The 19,590-nt window shown below is 45.2% G+C and overlaps 1 protein-coding gene and 1 long non-coding RNA gene across 2 annotated transcripts in view; one reads left to right on the top strand and one right to left on the bottom strand.

The window, feature by feature from the left end:
- LOC135290638 (serine/threonine-protein kinase PAK 1-like) overlaps nucleotides 1–19,590 on the top strand; it is a 172,553-nt gene that overhangs the window by 22,580 nt on the left and 130,383 nt on the right. The window lies entirely within an intron of this gene.
- On the bottom strand, nucleotides 12,271–16,242 carry LOC135290529 (uncharacterized). Its single transcript, XR_010353295.1, has 3 exons — nucleotides 15,942–16,242; nucleotides 14,485–14,622; nucleotides 12,271–13,135 (listed from the first exon to the last, which is right to left on the bottom strand). It is a non-coding gene; the product is annotated as an uncharacterized LOC135290529 (long non-coding RNA).

Genomic DNA, 19,590 nt, shown 5'->3' with positions numbered 1-19,590 from the left:
GGAAAAACAAAAGATTCTACAGAGCAAGGAGTTTCTGACAGTGCCAACCAGCACCATTCGTTTTGCAGGTCAGCACAGCCTTCAGTCATGTTTCTGAGTTTCATATTGGATGCTCTCATGACTGTTTTCTTTTCACTGACTCATCTGGAAAATATGGAGATCCTGAGCAGTTTATAGCAACTAATCCCTTGGGCTAGGAAATACAGCACAAAACAATGCAGATCACAGACCCCCTTAATCCTTTTATGACATCCATCTTTAATGTGCATCATGATGGCACACAAGAAACCTGACTGCAGAGTGGTCATGCATACAGAGCACATGTCACTAGTTGCTCAAAAGTGGGCCTGTGGGTATTTCAGGCTGAGTGGGTGGGTGTTTTCTATATCACATGCATGTGACAGCTCTCTTCATGTAGTAGCTGAATGCAGTAACTGATGTTCCACCACTAACATTTGTTTAATGTAGTCAAAGAAAAGGGGTTTTTCTTTACTCTATTGGTTTCTATATATCCAACTCTGTATCATAATGGATTCTAAAAGTCATAGTGACTTTTTCATCTGCTGGGTTTTTGTTGGGTTATTTTTTTTTTTTAAGAGGTCTAATAGCACAGTTAACACAGTTGAATTATTTCTCCATGTAAGAAATTTCACTCCATTTTCCATTTTCCACATTTATTCAGTTTATTTTCATCAGGTGCCAGCTTGCTGTCCAGCAAACCAATCTCATTCCATATTGGTTTGTGATGAGGCCACAGGGCAAAACAATGCAAAAAGAATAGGAAAAAAGTGGCCAAGAAAAGAGAAGCCCTTGACCTCCTTCCTTTATGTGGCAGCCTCGTTTGGCTGAAAGATAAGTGTTGTAGTATAGATGAAAGTAATTGTTCTAGTACAAGAAGTACAAATTTAATTTCTAGCCCCTCTCAGTGTGGAATTTGTGTGCTAGATTTGTATAGTTAACACTTTGTGACAGGAGTCATGATTAAGCAGAGAATATTTTCTAGTTGAAAAACGCGCATGACCGATAGCTGGTGAAAACCCAACACAAGCAGAAAGTTTGTTTGGCCACCCTGTCTGAAGAGCCTCACTCCTGAGTGAAATTGGCAAAATGAAGCCAAGATCTTTCCAAAGGCTCGGGTCTGTTTATTGAAAGTCAAGACAAGCGCAGAGGAGAGCCCAGGGTGAGCCTGGGACCTGGGCTGCAAGTCCGAGTTCCAAGCTAACAATGCTGCGTGCTGCACAGGGTGTTTCCTTGGACACGGGCTGGACAGAAGGACCCAGGTGCTCAGCACCCGGGGCTTTTAAAGTCTCTTAAAGCCACAGGAGTCATGCACTCTCCATCCACCTGTTGCTTGCTCCTTGTCTTGGTTGTTGGTTGCTCCATAAGATGGTGCATCTCTGGCCAATCATTCCAGAGTTCTGAGGCTTCATTGGCTGCCTGCTCTTGCAATCATGTTTCATATTAATGTCATCATCTCCTGAGGCAGTTTTCTAGCAAATTCCCTCACCCAGATCTCACCACCCTCCCTCTACTGGGCATGCATTCCTATTTCAGCACATTTAATTCCGTAACTTATTACTCTATAACTTATTACCTAAATTAAGTGTAACAATTGATTGCATTAAGTAACAATTCATGTCCCCGCCTACAAAAGCTAACTTATTTATAACCCTACTGCCAAGAACTTGGAGCTCTGCTCCTGTGCCTTTCTTGGCAGGGCTCCTGGGGCAGCTGGTTACTGTGCCAACACTGCCTGTTCTTTTGTATCAGATACAGCAGTGATGAGAGAAAAAAAGAAAACACAGTGTAAAGCAGAGCTCCTGAAGAAGGGACAGCCACAGTGTGTCCTTTTGTTGTTCAGAAGCTTCTCACCGTCAGGGAAGGGAGCAAACCACATCAAAACCTACCACTTTAAACCTGAACTGGAAACCCAATGGTCCTCTTGTGGTATTCACATATTCTCTGGACAGAAAGAGACTTCATTCTCTGCCAGGATTTTCCTGAGAAGCTGTGAGAAAGCTCAGAGAAAACAATTCTTCTCTTAATCTCTGCACCTGTTGTTGTGCACATGTGGAATGTGTTCTGGAGGTTGTTTACCTAAAGGTAGTTTCCTAATTGGACTCTGGTGCTGGTGTTGGATTCCTTGCCCAATTGGATCCAGTGTGTTGGACTGCCTGGCAATGGAGATGGGTTTTTCCTAGTAGTATAGTGTAGTAGTGTAATATAATATAGCATAGCTCAATAAAGCAATTGTTCAGTCTGTACTATACTATAATATAGTATAGCTCGATAAAGCAATTGCTCAGCCTTCTGCAATCATGGAGTCAATGCACATTATTTCACCCGTTCGAGGGCCCCCTGCCACACAATAATCCTATAAGGATTGATCAATGGCCTTTAACAGAGAAAAAATTAAATATCCTTAAGAGACTGGTAAGGGAGCAATTACAGGTCCAAGATCACATCACACCCATGAATAGTCCCTGGAATTCACCAATATTCCTCATCCACAAGAAGACATCGGGCTCCTGGAGGTTGCTTCATGACCTGAGGAAGATGAATGGAATGACTGAAGACATGGGACCTCTTCAGCCTGGACTTCTTTCTTTAAAAATGTCACATTAAAAATGTGACTTTATGGTCTCATTTTTCAATGGCACCTTTTTGAGAGATATCCTTTGTTGAGAATAGAATGGGTTTTTCTTCCCTACAGGTTTCCAAAGACTAGTTTTACAGTGTTAGGGATGATAGCACAAATTGTCATTAAGGCCAGAACAAGACTGTTCAGTTTAGCAAGTCAAAATTTGCAGTTATCTATTTACCACTGAAAAAAAGATTCTCTTGATTGGGCAATGCAAAATTCTGATGATTTACAATACGCATTGTTAAATTTTCCAGGTATTTGTTCTGTTCCTTACGTGGCTCACAAATTATTGCAAGCAAAATTGAGTTTTAGAGAGGAACCTATGTTAAGTGAGGAACCTTTAAATGCAGTAACTCTCTTCCCTGATGGATCTGGGAAAAGTCATAAATCAGTTGTAATTTGGTTGAACCAAACATCTAAAACCTGGGAATCAGATTTTCAAATAACAGAAGGATCTCTTCAGATTGCTGAGCTTGCTGCTGTGATTCAGGCTTTTCAGCTCTTCCCACAACCTTTTAATTTAATCAGAGATTCTGTTGCTAATGTGGTTAAACGATTAGAAGGATCAGTTCTAATGGATGTTAGTAATGACACTTTATATTGTTGGCTTTCCTGTCTTTATACATCGTTGCAATATAGAACTAATCCATATTTTGTTTCTCACATTGGGGCTCATTCTTCACTTCCTGGATTTTTAGTGGAAGAAAATGTGAGAGCAGACAAACTGGGAATGGTTATTTCAAACACTTTGCAAACATTTTTGAACAAGCAAAACTGAGTCATGTCTTTTTTCACTGAAATGTGCAAGCACTTGTGCGAATGTTTCCAATTTCTAAAAGTCAGGCTAAAGCTATCATCAGTACTTGCCCTGACTGCCAGCTTGTGCAGCCTCCTGTTTCTACAGGAGTGGTCAACCCATGGTATTTGCAGAGCCTGCAGTTGTGGCAAATGGATATCACTAAATACCTTTCTTTTAGTAAAGTTTAAAATACTCATGTTTCAGTAGACACATTCTCTGGTGCAGTTTTTGCTTCTCTTCACACAGGTGAAACAGGTAACCATGCTTGTCAACAATTTTACAAGCTTTTGCTTCATTTGGTGTGCCCCAAGAAGTAAAAAATGGCAATGGTCCCGCATATATATCTCAAAAATTGGCTACTTTTTTTAAAGATTGGACTGTTTGTCACCATTCTCCCATACGTCAAGCAATTGTTGAGAGGACACATCAGACATTAAAACATATTCTTGATCAACAGAGGGGGGGAGTAGAGATCACACCACAGATGAGGTTGAACAAAGCTTTATATGTTTTAAATTTCTTGAACTGCTCTGTTGCAGAACCTGATCCACCAATTTTTAGGCATTTTTCAAATAACACACAGGCAAAATGAAAAGAAAATCTTCCTGTTTTAATTAGAAACCCTGGGACAGGACAAATTGAAGGTCCTTTCTGATTAACCACTTGGGGCAAAGGGTATGCTTCTGTCTCTACAGGTGCAGGAATTAAGTGGGTCCCAGTGAAAAACATCAAACCATATCACACCCCAGAAGGTGTTGATGAGTCCAAGACCGTAGAAGCAAGTACGCAGACGTGAGCTGAACAGAGGGATCACGGGTCACACCTGACGTTCCTTGTTCATTGCTGGGACCTGCAAACTCTGATTTTATGCTGTTTATAAATGTGTCAATTGTTGGTTTTGTAGAGCACTTTTGACAAAATTGTGGTTTTTGTTTTGTGATGTAATAGATCTCCTGTATTGGGTTTTCAAAGGTGAAATTTTTATTGAAGGTCAAATGCAAAGTTTTTAAATTGAGGAGGATGTGGGAGGATCTTTTGCCAAAAATTAGCTCACAAAAAGAATGGAGCAAAATTGAATGATACACTGATGTTGGTTGTTTTTAATTGTTTAACAATTTAACAAACTAATGCCACATCCAGTGCAATCAGTGATATGCTAACAGATGATAACAGTGTTGGGCATGCTACCCTTTGAAATAGAGCAGCTGTTGATTTTTTTTTTCCTGGCACATGGACGTGGTTGTGAGGAATTTGTGGATTGTGTTGCACGAACCTCTCTGATCATTCTGAATCCATCCACAAAAGTATACAAAAGCTGATATATTTGACATCTCCAATTAAAGAAGATGGTGAGTCCTGGTTAGATGATTTGTTCCAAGGATGGATCTTTGCACCTTGACAAAGGGAACTTTGTTAAATAAGTCTGTATGTGTTGGGTGTTTTGGTAGTGATACTCTGGTAATACCTTGCATACTTCAGTGTGTGCCACAAATGACAAAAAACTATCAAAGTGTTTAGCATATAAGAGACATAGGTAGGAAATGGATTCACAGAGAGTTCTTGAAATCTCACAGAGATGGTGGCTGAAGGTATAGACATGGAGGAAGGTTTTGAATTAAGACCTTGGAACAGGTGTGACTTCTCACAATGACTCGTAATTGCTATCAGACATGACTTATGTCCTTTGAACTGACTGGACTTTCACAACATTAAAATTGCTGTGTTGTAAAATAGCAAGGCTTAATGTGAGCAAAAAGGATGTTTTAAGCAAGTCATAAGCAGATATACTATAGTAAAGCTATGAAACGCAAGGTAGTTAATAAACAACACAGGTATGAAGGGGTTTTTTAGTCAAACCAAGGGGGAAAATTGTGGGAATCATTAAAATGAGAAGGTTTTGGGAAAGCTGCAAAAGGCAAGGCTCAAAGACATCAGAACTGTGATTAGCGCTAAACAGCAGCCACGAGATAAGTCAGCAGCAAAATTACATAAGACATAAAAAAGTAAGGACAAATAGAACAATGGTCTTTGTATTAACGCTTGGCTAGAATAATTCCCTAAGCTACAGAAAAGTATATCTAGTGAGATATTAGGAACTTCGAAGCTTAATAATGGAGCTCAGTCCATTCTACCTTAAGGCTTGCAAACAGGTATTGTATTCCAAATAAGCAAGCATTGTTTTAAAAATAAAGGTACCTGTGCTTCTAGGGGTTGGATAGAGCTACTGTCAATATGCTTTTGCTTTGTGGGATTGGTCAAAAAAAATTACCTTTTTAAGGTAAGGTAACATTAAACTCTTTGTGTGCTGCCGGGGATGTGAGCTGCTGGCATCTTCCCATTGTCATAACCATGTAATGAGAGTGGAAACCAAACAGCTGGAAAACAAACAGCTCGAGGTGTGTTCCTCAGCATTCCCGTCCCGTTCATGGATTGACACAGACCCCTGGCCAGCAATGCTCTGCTCTCAGGAAATGTGGAGGGACATGGAGTTATTCAGCTTTGTGAAGAACAGGCCCCAGGAAGACTTTAGCTCCACTTCCCAAAACTTCAGGGTGGCTTTGAGGAAAGTGGGAAACAGCCTTTTTAACAGGACCAGTTACAAGAGGATGTGGTCGAATATTTTAAGGAATAGATTGTAAACAAATCAAGTTCTTATATGAACTGTCCATGAGGTAGGTAGACTTCAGGATGCTTGTCTGTGGTTTCCAGTGTCCACTGAAGTGTATTTTAGGCAGCTGAATATCATAGGGTTATTCTACTGTTATATTATTTACTTAAGAGTCAAAGACGTACCTCCACAACAACCCCCTTTCCTCCCTTTTTCTTTGTATAATAAATAAAAATAAGGACAAAACAAGGGTTTTGAGCTCTGCCTGGGTCTTTTTTTCATTATGAGAACTTGAAAAAAACCTCTTCTGAATGAGGCTTTTTTCATTTCTCTCAATGGAAAAAGAGAATCTAGGTTTAATAATATATTTTTCTTTACCAGCCAAGTTCATGGCTTGATCAGGCTCATGAGCTCGGTAGTGGGAGGTTTTTTGTATTTATACTTTAAAAACAAACTTTTACTAATATCTAGTGTACAAAAACTTCAGACATGAATAACAGTGCAAGCAATCCACCCTTCTCCCCTTGTTAAAAGTTATACAATTTGTTAGTGATTTAGTAGATGACTTTTAATTTTTAAAATGTGTCTTGGTTTGAAAAGACAGGTGTCTGCTGAGGCAGAAACCTCCCCTGAAATGGAAAATGTAAAACCCCTCCTTACAAATTGTTGTAGTTTTGAAATTAAGGGGGCCTCTCAGGCAAAGATGCGGGAGCAGGAATAACAGTTCTTTATTAGGGAAGAAAATAAAAGTCAAATAAACAATGCAGTAATACAAAACAACACTGCCAGAGTCAGAATACAACCTGACACCTGTCAGCGATGGAGAGAGACGGGGAAGACTGACTCGGTGATCAGAATCCAATTTTATTGTGGGATACAAACACTTATATATTATATATATAAACACTTATATATTTTATATATATATATATATATATATTATATATATATATAATATACTATATTATATAGTAATGTGTACTACAATGATTAGGTTAAAATCACAGAGACAAACTTATGCACATAACAACATCTCCCACTTGCAGAGTTTAATGGATTTTCTTTTTCTGGTAAACCTCTTTGATTTAATCTTCTTGCAATTTAAGTCTAACTTTCAAAGTTCCATTTGCTTTTGCCAAGGCATCCTGTTATCAAATCTCTTATGTTAACCCGGTCCAAAGTCCATCCTCTGCCTTGTGTCCTCCAACATTCCAACAGACACCTGTTGGTCAGGGGGTTGGTAGCAGTTTAATTGGAATGGTGGCTGCCGTCCTCCTGGAGTGTCAGGTGTGATTCTGTTGAAGCAGTGATCCTGGAGAAAGGTGTAGTCATCCTCTGAAGATCCAGTGGTGGTGTACATGGGTCTGGTCTTCCTCTGGGAATCCAGTGGAAAAGGCAGCTGCTCCTCTGGGAATCCAGTGGAAAAGGCTGTCCTGGTGTCCAAAATCTCAGATTATATCCAGTTAGGAATGCTTGGCTCCTCCCTCTGGGCAGAGCTTCTCACAATGTGGGATGATGTAGTTTTATCAGTCATGCTGTGGCTGATGGCCCATTAACACAGATGTGTCCCCAGAGGGAGGATTGGTCATGGAAGAGATAAAGAAAACTGCCCAATTAAGAGAAGATAACAGAGCCACACCTCTAACAGATGGCAAATAGAATACACACATTACCTTGCAATCTAGGACAAAATGATGACAAGTGGTAGAACTTCAGTGGAAGAACTTTGCAACAGTAATTTGGTTAGGACAAATTGATTTTTTTTTTAATGACTATTTTAGTGGATATCCCTTGGAGCTTAACCATCCTTCTTGAAACAAGGCAATAATAATTAGTAGGAATACTAGGAAAACACATATTAATAGACACACTAAGGCTTCCTTGATGCACAGCAGTTATTGCCTGAAGAAGAAATAGCACATTTTCCCAATCATAGGCCTATTGATTTTGGTCCTAACAATCGCAAACAGTCATAATGAGTATTGTACTATGAACTCTAAGGCATATTTTACAAACAGTTGTACATTTTTCTAACTTTTGTGTGATAACCCTTCAGTGTGTTTATTAGAGTTTTTGAAACATGACAGCCTTGATTTGAAAAGCATTGTAGGGCAATGTTGGCTTTCTGTTGGACTTGGTGAGAAAGTGACCCTCTCTCAGCTGCTGTGAAATGGCCGTGGCATGTGGCCAGCAGCATCTTTTCAGGACGGCTTGCTTGCTATTGCTGACACGGCCCCACACCCTCGCACGCTTCTTTCCCCTGTATTTTGTTGGTTGGGCCCCCGCAGGAGCTTTTCCCACACTCTGCTTCTGGTTTTGGTATCTGCAGCTCTTCTCAGATCCGACCTTGGAGGCAGGCTCGGGGCAGGGCCACTCCCGATGCAGACACGCTGGGCTCCAGGGAGGGGTGATTTTGGAGCCAGCCCACTCGGTTACCATGGTGATGGGAATTGCGGCGGCCCCGGTGCGAATGGTGGGGGGCGATCTCAGCGGCCATGTGGCATGGTGTAATGGCTGCGGAATTCCCCTGTAACCCGGGAGGGCTTGGAGCGGCTGCATGGCATGGTGTCCCCGGGGGGGAGCAGAAGCGTTCCCCACATGATCTGCTCCCCCAGGGCAGGGCGGCGTGGTGTGCCCGCCCGGGTCGGCTGCCGGGGCTGTGGCGGCCGCTGTCTCTCCACGTGTCTGGATTGTGCAATCGGCACCACCGGCCCTCTGGACGACATCGGTGTCCTTGGCTCGGGCAGCCCCCGGATGGTCTCCGTTTTCCGGGATTCCCCCACTCCCTGGGGCTGTGCTGGTTCCCACACATGCTCCACATTGGTCAGCCACAGTCCCAGTAGCCGAGCACGTTTTCACAGCAGCCGGGGCCTGCCGGCTCTCGCGGCAATGCCAGCTCACACACAGGGTGGAACGAAGAGGCGGCTGCGCTACTGCCCTTCCCCCTTTGCCTTTCATAATCCAGCTCTTTAATAAGTCCAGAACAAGTGTCCATGGTTTTATAATACCGATGGCTGCATCATTGCCAAATGAGACTGCCTCAAATATATTTTGTCCAGCCCTCTCCCAAAAGGGCAAATCTAAAGCATCCCCTTTTGATACGTGCAGCTCATGGTTTTCGCACCATGTGAATAAAGCTTGTAGAGCTCGCTCATCATGGTTTTTCCCTCTTCTTTGAAGGAAGAAAATCAGTACCTTCGTTACAGAGTTTTCTGGTCCTGACATCCAAGCTCCCATGGTCTCCTAAGAGATTCCAGTCCACAAATACAGGGCTAGAAACCTCGCAGTACTTTATGCTACTTAGCAAATTCCCAGGTTTTCACCATATCAGTTCTGTCACCATTCCCAGCTCCCAGGCTGTATTTCTCCAGTTCCAAACACCAATTTGGGCCTGTTGCTCTTGTAATCTGGTTCCCACACCATTTACCAGCTCTTACACTGCTTGTAATCCGGTTGTACACCGATTTCCAGCTCTAACGCCATGTGTCTCCTTTGCTCTGTGCTTCTGAGTTCTGATCACTTTGGGGTTCACCACGTGTTAGGTCACGTCTGGGGGTTGTGGGTGCAGGAGACAGAGATCACTCAGCCTCGAGGTTTGTGTGGCACAGAGAGGGTTTATTTCCCAGCCTACCCCTCATACAGAGCATTTGAAAGACCCCGTCTGCATATTCTCATGGGTCTGAACTCCACACCCCCTCGGCATCTGGCCGCTGAAATGCTTGCAGCTTCCTAAGAGATCTGACTGGGGGAAGCCCCTGGCAGTCAATCCCTGGGCTTGGCAGCAAGCTCATCTCTGACATTTGGAAGCACCAGCCAATGGGTGCCTTCTTTCTCTTCAGTTCTGTTAGGTCTCGGTTTGGTTTCAGTTATGTCAGGTTGAGACTAAAGGCATAAAAAGGGTGCCATGTTTACAATAAAGAGATCTCCTTTGGATGCATGAGGGGGTCTGTGTCACTTTGTTCCCCACTGCTGCATCCAAATCTGCCTTTTGGGAGTGCTAATTCACTAAACAGTCACTATACACAAACAAGGCATGGGCTACAATTCTCAAAAAACTTAGAATTGTCTCAAGCCGTTTTGTTTTGTTTTGTTTGTTTGACAGAAAACCTACTTTATGTGTGAGGTAGAGAGTTCTATCTTACAGACTGCCTTAAAAGAAGAGATACTGGAACCCCACCAGATCAGATCAATCAAAGCACTCCTAATCTATTAGTAAGAATTAACAAGGTCTGAACTTATATTTTCTGTCTCAAGACTTTGTATGTACATCCATCCACACAATACCACTGTGATTAACTACACTGACACACAGGTTTGCATAAAGATTATTTTCCCAAATACATTGGAGTATGGTAGAGCAAAAGAAAACCTTGATTGCAGTGTCTAAAGACATTGCACGTGGTTAAACATTCCCTTTCTCTTCACAGCTTTAAATTAAAATTTACACCTTTATAAATAAAGGTTCTATAAATAAAGGTCCTAGAGGTTCCCATGAACTCCACAGATCTTTGAGAGGTGTTTGAAGGCTAGGTCTATAGACACAAAAGTGCTTCATTAGCAGGTTTCAGCTGCAGAGTTTTCTGGCTATTTGCCACCTGTCACTTCTGTTTACAGTGTCTATAAAATCATTTTCATGCTGAAAATCACTAACAACTACCTTCCATATTTATTCATGGTTAAGCACTCATGCCAGCTCCTGTTGAATTCAAGAGCAGGTTTCTGAAAATAGCACGGATAGGATTAAACCTAAAATGTCTGCCACTGCTATCATTGAAATATGAATTTGCATGTTTTCTTAATTTTCAACCAAAATACAACCATGGCTTTCAATGTTGGGTTTTTGCAGATAGTATGCAGATGTAATAATCACAGAACTGAGGTCATTTGACATTACAGAAAGGTTAAAAACTAGGCATGGGAAGGTCATCACGAGAAATTCTAACTGACAAAAAATCGTTTGTCCTGCAACCTTGAACTCATGTCCTTATACCCTTCCCAAAAGAAAACCTATTCATTGAAGATGCATCCCAAAAACATGTTGAAATTAGGCTCGTGATTCCCTCAGGGAGATAGGAGGTCATATTTTGCTGCAGCCAAAAGGTTATTAGAAAAAAGTACAAAAGTTTTTGGTGCTAGGTGGTGTTAGTTCTGGTTTGCATTTGTTCCAGTTAATTTCTTGGGTGTTGCTGAAGCTGGAAAAGGGGCAGGGGTGAACACCAGAACAAAAGAGAAGTAGGAGAAGAGGAGAGGGGACAGAAAAGTAGGCTGTCAGGAGAGAATAGAAGTTGCCTAGCACCCAGCCAAAGGGGAAGGGGACAGGGATCACCCAAGGCTGTGAAAAGCAATCAAAAACAGCATTGTGTTGGTGTGTGTGCATGTTCAGCTCCTAGGAGACAGAGATACACAGCAGGCTCAATTGAATCCTTACTAAGAAGAAGGTTCTCGTTTGCTTTAATGACTTTGTCTCCACTTAATGGTAACTAAGAGTTTGTTTATTTCTAACACCTCTCTCCCAGCAGCTCAGAGCAGCATTGCACAGCGCTTGCTGTGCTCCAGAGAGCACAAAGCAGGCTGGCCTGGTGGGCCTGAATGTTTCTGCAAAGCACTCTGCATTTCACACCTTTGCTGTGGCTCAGGGCAGAACTGCAGGCCTGCAGGCGCTTCCTGGCAGAGCTGTGGGAGGCACTGGCTCCTGCAGATGGGAGCTGCCAAGCTGTCAGTGCCTCAGGCTGGCCTGGCTTGCCCTGGCAGAAGTGCCGTGCCTGAAGGACGCTGCCCTGTGCTCCAGCCTGCCCAGCAGCCCGGCTCCCTGCGCCGCTGCCCAGAGTGCTGCACACACTGCTGCCCTTTGCCAGGAGTCACAGGGCAGCCGGCACAAGAGTAGGAATCCTCAGCCAGGCCAGCGGCCCTGGGCTGCCCTGGCCTTCCTCTGCTCCTGGGCAGACTCCAGACGGCCAATGCCTCCAGTCTGGGCTGTGCCCAGCACGGCTACGCTTCCCCTCGGGAGCAGCCAGCTGCCACCTGGGCTCTGAGAGCGGAGAATTCGCCCGCTGCCAGGAAGAGGCACCCAGGGCCCGGCTGCTGCCTCCTGCAGCTCCAAGGGCCTCCTTCCAGCCTGCCTCTGCCCAGGCTCAGGCTGCTCCGGGCTCTGCCAGGCCTCTGCTGGGGCTGCACCCCGGCCAAGGCTGGGCCCGCTCTCACCTCACAGGCGCTGCCAGCTCTGCACCAGAGGAGACCTTTCAGAGCCCCCGCTCTGATCCTTCTGCTTTCTCACTTGAGCAAGGCTCTCCTTCCGCCAAAGAGATTGCACTTGGGGATACAAATCCAAGTGGCAGGAACTCGAATGCTCCTGAGTCACAGCAGAGAGCCTGTATCCACATAGAGTATTTGGGCTGTCCCATTCCTCCTTTGTTTTTTCATGCAAATGCCATTGCCCTTTCTACCTCAAATAGAGGTACCACAGGTGACCAAAACCAGACAAGTGGGTCATATTCCAAAAGCAGCATGGTCTGGAGAGGATAAATGAAGATGAGCGTTCCCCAATTTCACAACATGCCAAAGACACTGTAGGGGTGACTTCCACATTTAAGAAACAACAGACAATTTACAAGGAAATCATGAGCTTATTCACAGAGTAAGAAGGAAGGAAATTACAAGGAGAGTTTTGGTTTGAAAGGTTTTATTAATTTCAAATCCTACTCTGCACACCTATTACAAAATCATACCCTAACCCTAACCCCTTAAGACTAGTTGTAACCCTAACACTAAACCTAAACCTAGTCATAACAGTAACTCTAACCGTAACCGCAGCACTAAACCTAGTCCTAAGCCTAAACCTAAGCCTAAGCCTAAGCCTAAACCTAAGCCTAAGCCTAAACCTAAGCCTAAACTTACGCCTAAATCTAAGCCTAAATCTAAGCCTAAGCATAACCCTAACCCTAAACCTTACCCTTATCCTAACCTACAATCCTGCTCTAAGGTGGTTGATAACTAAGTGGTGCTGTCCTGTCTCCTTCCTCTTCCTCACTGCAACAATCAGTGGCACCAGGCTGGATGCAGGCTCAGCAGATGTTATAAATGGATGCTGCACAATGGAAAAAAGAAAATCAAGAGAAGTCAAAAGAACCATGACTTTCCAAACTCAGTGCTTCACAGGATTCACAGGGCTCCTAGAAAGATCCAGAAAGATGGACCATCTGCACCTCAATCATCATGTGCAAGACCTTGCCATCACAGGCAAACCTGGCCCAGAATCCCACTCATCCTTTTATCAAGGTGTTTTCATCTTGCTGGGATTTTTGCACTGACAGTGCTCTAGAAATGCTGCTTTCAGTCCTTGGAGTTTCTTCTTTTCAGGAAACTCCAAAGCCTCACATTGGTCCTTGTCTTTGACCAACAGGCACTGTGCTGATTCCCACAGGGAGACAGAGCAGTGTCTACCTTTCCATGCCCTGCCCCTCCTGTGCTGGATGGCACCTTCCTTCCCAGCAGGGACAGCCCAGTGGCACTGGCTGCTGCACTTCCCTCTCTGCCACACAACCTGGCAGTAACCCTGGGGCAGTTCCTGTCTGCTTGAGCGTGCCAGGCAGTAGATGGGGCTGGAACAAGTCCTTCTCAGCTCTTCCTGTTTGCGTCCCAGAAACCTCGAAGGGTGGGCTGGGGGCACAAGCCAGGGCCCCTCAGAGGCTGACAGTGAGCCCCCCACAGCCCCTCCTGCCCACCGCCAAATCTCTGACCACTCAGCCAGCCTGGCTTCCTTGGGTTCCTGCACCACCTTTTCATGTCTCTGTACCCTGCATTGCTCTACTTCAATTCTTTTGCCATTGGATAAAATGGAGCACACCACCAAATTACAAAACAGGGCAACAGAAGCAGTCAGAGGACAGAGTACCTGTCCTCTCAGGAAATGTGGAGACAGGTGGAGTTATTCAGTTGTGTGAAAAACAGGCCCCAGAGAGCCACTTATTGCCACTTTCCAAAACTTCAGATTGGCTTTGAAGAAATTGGGGGACACCTTTTTGAACGGGACAAGTTACAATAGGATGTGGGTGAAAAATTTTAAACACACAGGGGATCAAGTCAGAGTAGGTGGAAGGAAGAAATTGTTTCCTCATGGCATGGTGCCACCCTGGCATGGGTCCCCAAGAGCTTGTAGGTGACCTGTCCCTGGAACCATTCCAGGTCAGGTGGAAAATGGCTCTGAGCAATCTGATCTCTTTAAAGACGTCCCTGCTCATTGCAGGACACTTGCACCTGATGACCTTTACAGGGCCCTGCCAGCCCAGCCCAGTCTAGGACTCCTCACCCTTTTCATTTGAAGAGCACCAAGAGTGGAGTTGAGGAGGAAGGGGGCTCATCTGATGCCTTGGACTTCCATGGAGGAGGAGCCCATCCCTCACACCCTGTTTCACCTGCAGCCCCTTTGCATTTTACCTGCAGGAGCTCCTTGGCAGACCAGCGCCGCTCCTCGTCTGTCTGCAGGCAGCAGCTCAGGAAGTCACGCAGCCAAGCCGAGAGGAGCTTGGGATGCAGCAGCTGTGGGGTCCCTATTGAGGCTATCATGAATTTAGCCTGGAGAAAAAGGAAACACCTGCTGCTTTCCCCATCTGTAACTGCTCTCCCACATCCCACTGTTTAAATCCTGTTCTTCAGTGGCAGTTTCTGCCCTGGCAGAGACCCAGAGATGACTTTCCTTCACCTACAAAAAACCCAAACCCCGATGCAGCCACAGCTTTTCCAACATCCCTCAGATCTTGCCATGGCTGCTGATTTCATTGACCTACTCAGTGGGAACGACATCAACAAAAGCACGTTTGCTTCTCTGAGGATTCACACCAGCTTGACAGGCTTTTTGGAAGAGGGACTTTACTATACTAATTCCATGGATTAGTACATGAACGGCATCACTGCAGTGCTTGTTGGTCCCTTAAGCACAGCTGGCATAGAACAAAACTCATCAAGCTTTTTCTCCTGTTCTTGAAAACAATGGTAATTGGAAGGAAAGAAAGGAAATCCATCAGTTATTCCCCAGGTAAGGCAACTAACACCTACAATCTCATATTCCACACAGACACATTAAGATGCCTGCAGAAATGTGTTGGGATGAAAATGCCTGCTTGGGCACACAGGAAACACCTGCAGCTCTGTCTCTCAACTGTCTGAAAATTTCAGCTTCTCTTATGTGGAAAAGAAAAGCTTTTCATGGTCAGAAGAAGGAGAGGTGCCATCCCTATGGTCACTCTCTGCTCCTTTGGCTACTCAAGTCAATGCATTAATGGTAGGCCCATCCCAGAAAGTGCCAGGATACACTGGAAGGTTTTGGCAGGCTCTCCACATCACCAGGTTCTGGCTTGGTGATGTGGAGAACGTGGCTTCAACTGTGAGAGAAACATCATCACTGAATGTTTCAGCAGCACTGCACAAGAAGCAGAAGAGACTCTGTGGTCTCTACACCCTCCTGCCCAGATTTCAGGCAACCTTCCAAGCAAGAAGAAACTGCACAGGGGATGCAGTCCCTCTCTGAAAACCACAGTTTTAGAAACTCTGTTTGGTTTGGGTTTCCTTCCTTCATTTCTGGAAGCATAAGAGTAGTTCTAAGATGCTTGTTTCCTGTTACTGGGGCCATCTACACAGACAAGACAACTGGAACCACTTATAACCCAAAGGCAAGTGTTGCCTGAGAATGGAGTTTGTTTGCATGTGGTAAGGCTTGAGTTCCCCCACTGATGCAACCAAAACTACAGCAGATGCTGGTGTGTTGCAGGGACATTTTCAGGAAGGCACTGTGCTGGAAGTAGTCCTAGCAGATGGCAATGGGATTTTGTCCAATGGCACACAGAACATGGCACAGGTGAGAAAGACAGCGGGATCAGTGAGGATTTGCTCCTTACCAAGGCAGGACTCTGGTTCCAGTAAGGAGGTTCTTCTTCCACCATTTCAATTCCCACAATTCCAAAAGACCATATGTCCACTTTGGGGCCATATGGTTGACACGTCACCACTTCAGGCGCCATCCACCAAGCAGTCCCTGTTAACACGCTCCGTGTATTCTTCTAAGGGGTGAGCTGAGTAGGGAGGCCAAAATCGGCTGAGGAGAAAGCAAAACAACTGTTGTTATTTTATTCTGTGCAATTAGGAAACTAAGCAATAGAATTCCCCAGTGGAAGTTTGAGAATGTGCTGTTGAATCTCCTGGACAACTGTCCCTACTCTGTTTTCTCAGGTCTTTAGCCAAGGAAATATGGCATTGGTGACTTAAAAAATCCTCATATTTTTTTACACTACCTCCAGCAGCGGCTTTTGTTCGTTGGAAGCTTTAGACCTGTAGCTCCCTCCCTCTGGAAGGGACACACACAGAGCAACACCACTCTTGACTGCTTGTTCCTTGTCATGCCTCTGTACACATTGCAGCCATGTCACCAGCTCACAGGGAGTGTCCCTGCACTGCCACCAGCACCATTTCTGGGGAGCTGGCAGTCACTCCAAGCAGCCCCACACCCACATCCCTTGGAATGCTGCACCTGACCAAGAATACACTGACCCAGCTTGACAGAGCCGTCGGTTCTGAGAAGGATGTTGCTGCTCTTCACATCTCGGTGGATCACATGGTTGGAGTGAAGAAAATCCAGTCCTTGCAGGCACTGAGAGAGGAAACAGAAACAACATGGCAAAAACTAAGTGATGTGATTTTATTACAAAAGAAAGGACAGAAAGAATCAAAAAGATTCCCTTTCCCCAGGGGAATGGGGGATAATGGCAGAACACAGCTTCCTTTGAGAGGAAGAGCTTGCTGCTGCAACACTTGCAGAGCAGGACCTTTCTAAGGAAAGGCATGTCAGCCTTTGAAAGAGCAACAGCACCTGCTGTTGTAGACTGTCCCCTGCACACCAGCCAGGGTGACTACTGCTGCAGGGAATGTGCTCAGAAGCAAACAGCGCTTTGGCTGCACTCCTATCCTTTTTAGCTGAGGACTGAGAGAAACGAGTCTCTCTCTCTTCCTTTGCTGTTCCTTTCAAATCCTGCCACCAGCACCTTTGCTTTTACAGACAAGGAATGCAGTGAAGACAGGCAAAAGTTTAGAAAGCAAGATGGAGAAGAGCAAATACATGAGGCAGAGCAAGAACACAACAGCAGGAGATAAGAGTACAAGAACTGAGTTCAGTGAGTGCAGGGGCACTGGCAGCCATTTCACTTGAGATGCTTCTACTTGCCCACAGCATAGCAGCAACACACAAACAAAGCTTGGCACATAAAACCTCTCCTGTTCTGAGCCCCTGTTTCCCAGACAATCCTGCCCAAGCCCTCGGCAGCACAGATGGGATTGCTGACCTCCCGACTGATGGCTGCCATCTCCTCTTCAGACAGGTAGCTCTTGCTGATGACATCGCTCAGGGTGCCTCCGTCCATGTACTCCATAACCAGCCAGAGTTCCTCACCCAGAAGGTAGCTGAAAGAAGGAAACAAGGGCGTGGAGATAAACATGCATGGCTACGTTGATATTTTCTTTCCAGGTTTCTTGTTTCCAAGTGCCTTTGTGATGAGGACAGAATCAAAGGAATAGACATTCCCTCTAGGCTGTGCATTGTTTGCAGTCTCTGCAGTCTCAAGGAGTAAGGCACAGCTGTGAAAAAGGAGATGGCTTAGATGGCCTGCAAGCAAAAAGTGCAGTTTAGTAACAGCCCAGATAAAAAACCTGTCAGGCATGGTGCTTCCGGAAATAAGCACCTAGTCTTCCTGGCATACATAGCAATGGCAAAGAGGGGAAAGGATCTAAGGGAAATCCACTTTAGGATGGATCAGCATTGAAGAAACTTTAAAAAATCAATCCTGAAAAACTGTGGAGGCAGTGAACTTCAAGGGTATTGACTTAGTAAGATACAGCCGATCCAGCTGATGCAGGTTTTGAATAATTTTTAAACTATGTGTGCCTAGGAAGACTCATGCAAACATGATGCCATCTCTTCTCATCCATTGGAGATGAGTAGAGAAATATTCATAAATAAGAATTAACAGCTCTACTTTCTGACACTGACCAAAGTGAGTTTTTAACCTCTCATGTTTGCTCTATGTAAATGCACATTCGTGGGATAAGACGATGACCTCCCACATGTCTAAAGAATTCACAACACCATCCTCACCCTTTCTATCATTTCATCATTTCAGGGTACATGGGATAGAAGAGGAAAAGAAATGAAACGTGACCATGGCAGTGAGTTAATGGGGGGAGTTCTGGGGCACTGATGTGCAAGGAACTCCAGATGAAATCAGCACCTTGGCCAAGAGTCCTCCTCAAGCATGAAATGCATCTCCTGGACTATCTGTGGCCTTAGTTTCCCCAGGAAAAGGACAATATCTTGGTACTCTGAAATTCCAGCTGCTGCCTGTATATATTTAGACTGGTACAAGTCCAATTCCAAATAAAATTGAATATAACTGCACAGTTTAAGAGGCACTTCCTCAAGCAAGGAAAAACATCCCTCCCAATAAAAAGAAAAAGAATTCCTGATGAACAAACATCCATCTTTTTCCATGTGAACTGTAAAGCACCAAAGCATGTCAGTGGACATCCTCCATGTGCACAGGTTTGAAGAGAGATCTCTGCCCCCTGAGGCAGACCCACGTGGTGGTTGCACGCAGCGTCCTTGCCCCGCACCAGCCAAGCCTCAAACCAGGAGAAATTAGTTCCAAGTGAAGAAAGAAGTGCTTGGGCTGATGACTCTCAGGGATGACAACAGCCAGAGGCAAGAGGGGATGATGGCACAGCATGGCCCACGTGGTGATGGGTCCTGGGCTCTCCAGAGTCATGACAGCATTCCTCTGGCCCTCGTACCCCACTCTGCAGGGACAGCAACTCCAGCTCCTTCCTGAGATCACTGCCACCAGGGGCCAAAGCCACCCCCAGCTGTGCCGGTGTCCCCAGAGCAGGACCAGCCCCAGGAGGAGGCAGGTCCCTCTGTCCAGGGCACCAGCCCCAGACCCTCTGCTCCCACCCACGGCGGGCGCTGCTCACCTGGGCGGCCCCGGCGGTCCCTAAAGAGAAAGGCCCCAGACCCTGAGGAGTCTCCCCACCTCTGCCAGAGGCCCCCCTGCCAGTAGCACCAGCAAGGCTCCTTCAACCCCTTATTTTAGAGAAAAGAAAGAAATTGTTGTTGTTTCCCCCACAGAGTCTCTGGGCTCTGCTTCCTCAGCCTTCCCCTTGTGCCCCACCACGGGTGGCACCCATGTCCTGTGGGGCACAGCCTTAGGCCCAGGGCCATGGGGGCAGCACCTTTTCCCACAGGAAATCCAAGGCTCCAGTCTCTCTGCATCTCTCTGCATCGCATCTTGTTGTTGTGGTGTGTTTTCATTTTCTTTATTTGCTATATTTTATTGCTTGATTTGTGGTTTTTTAATCCCTCTGTGTTTTTCTCCCTGCCTTTGGAGTAGCACAGGTTCCCCATTTTGTATCTTATGTTGCTAAATTTAGACTCGCTCCCTCATTGTTATTCAGCTTGGTTAACTGTCTTCTTGTTTGTTGCCTGGCCACTCCCTGCCAAATCCT

Source organism: Passer domesticus, chromosome Z (genome assembly GCF_036417665.1).
Source record: "Passer domesticus isolate bPasDom1 chromosome Z, bPasDom1.hap1, whole genome shotgun sequence".
Classification (NCBI taxonomy): domain Eukaryota; kingdom Metazoa; phylum Chordata; class Aves; order Passeriformes; family Passeridae; genus Passer; species Passer domesticus.
The sequence above is the reverse complement of the archived record's forward strand: the minus strand, read 5'-3'. Positions and strand labels throughout refer to the sequence as shown.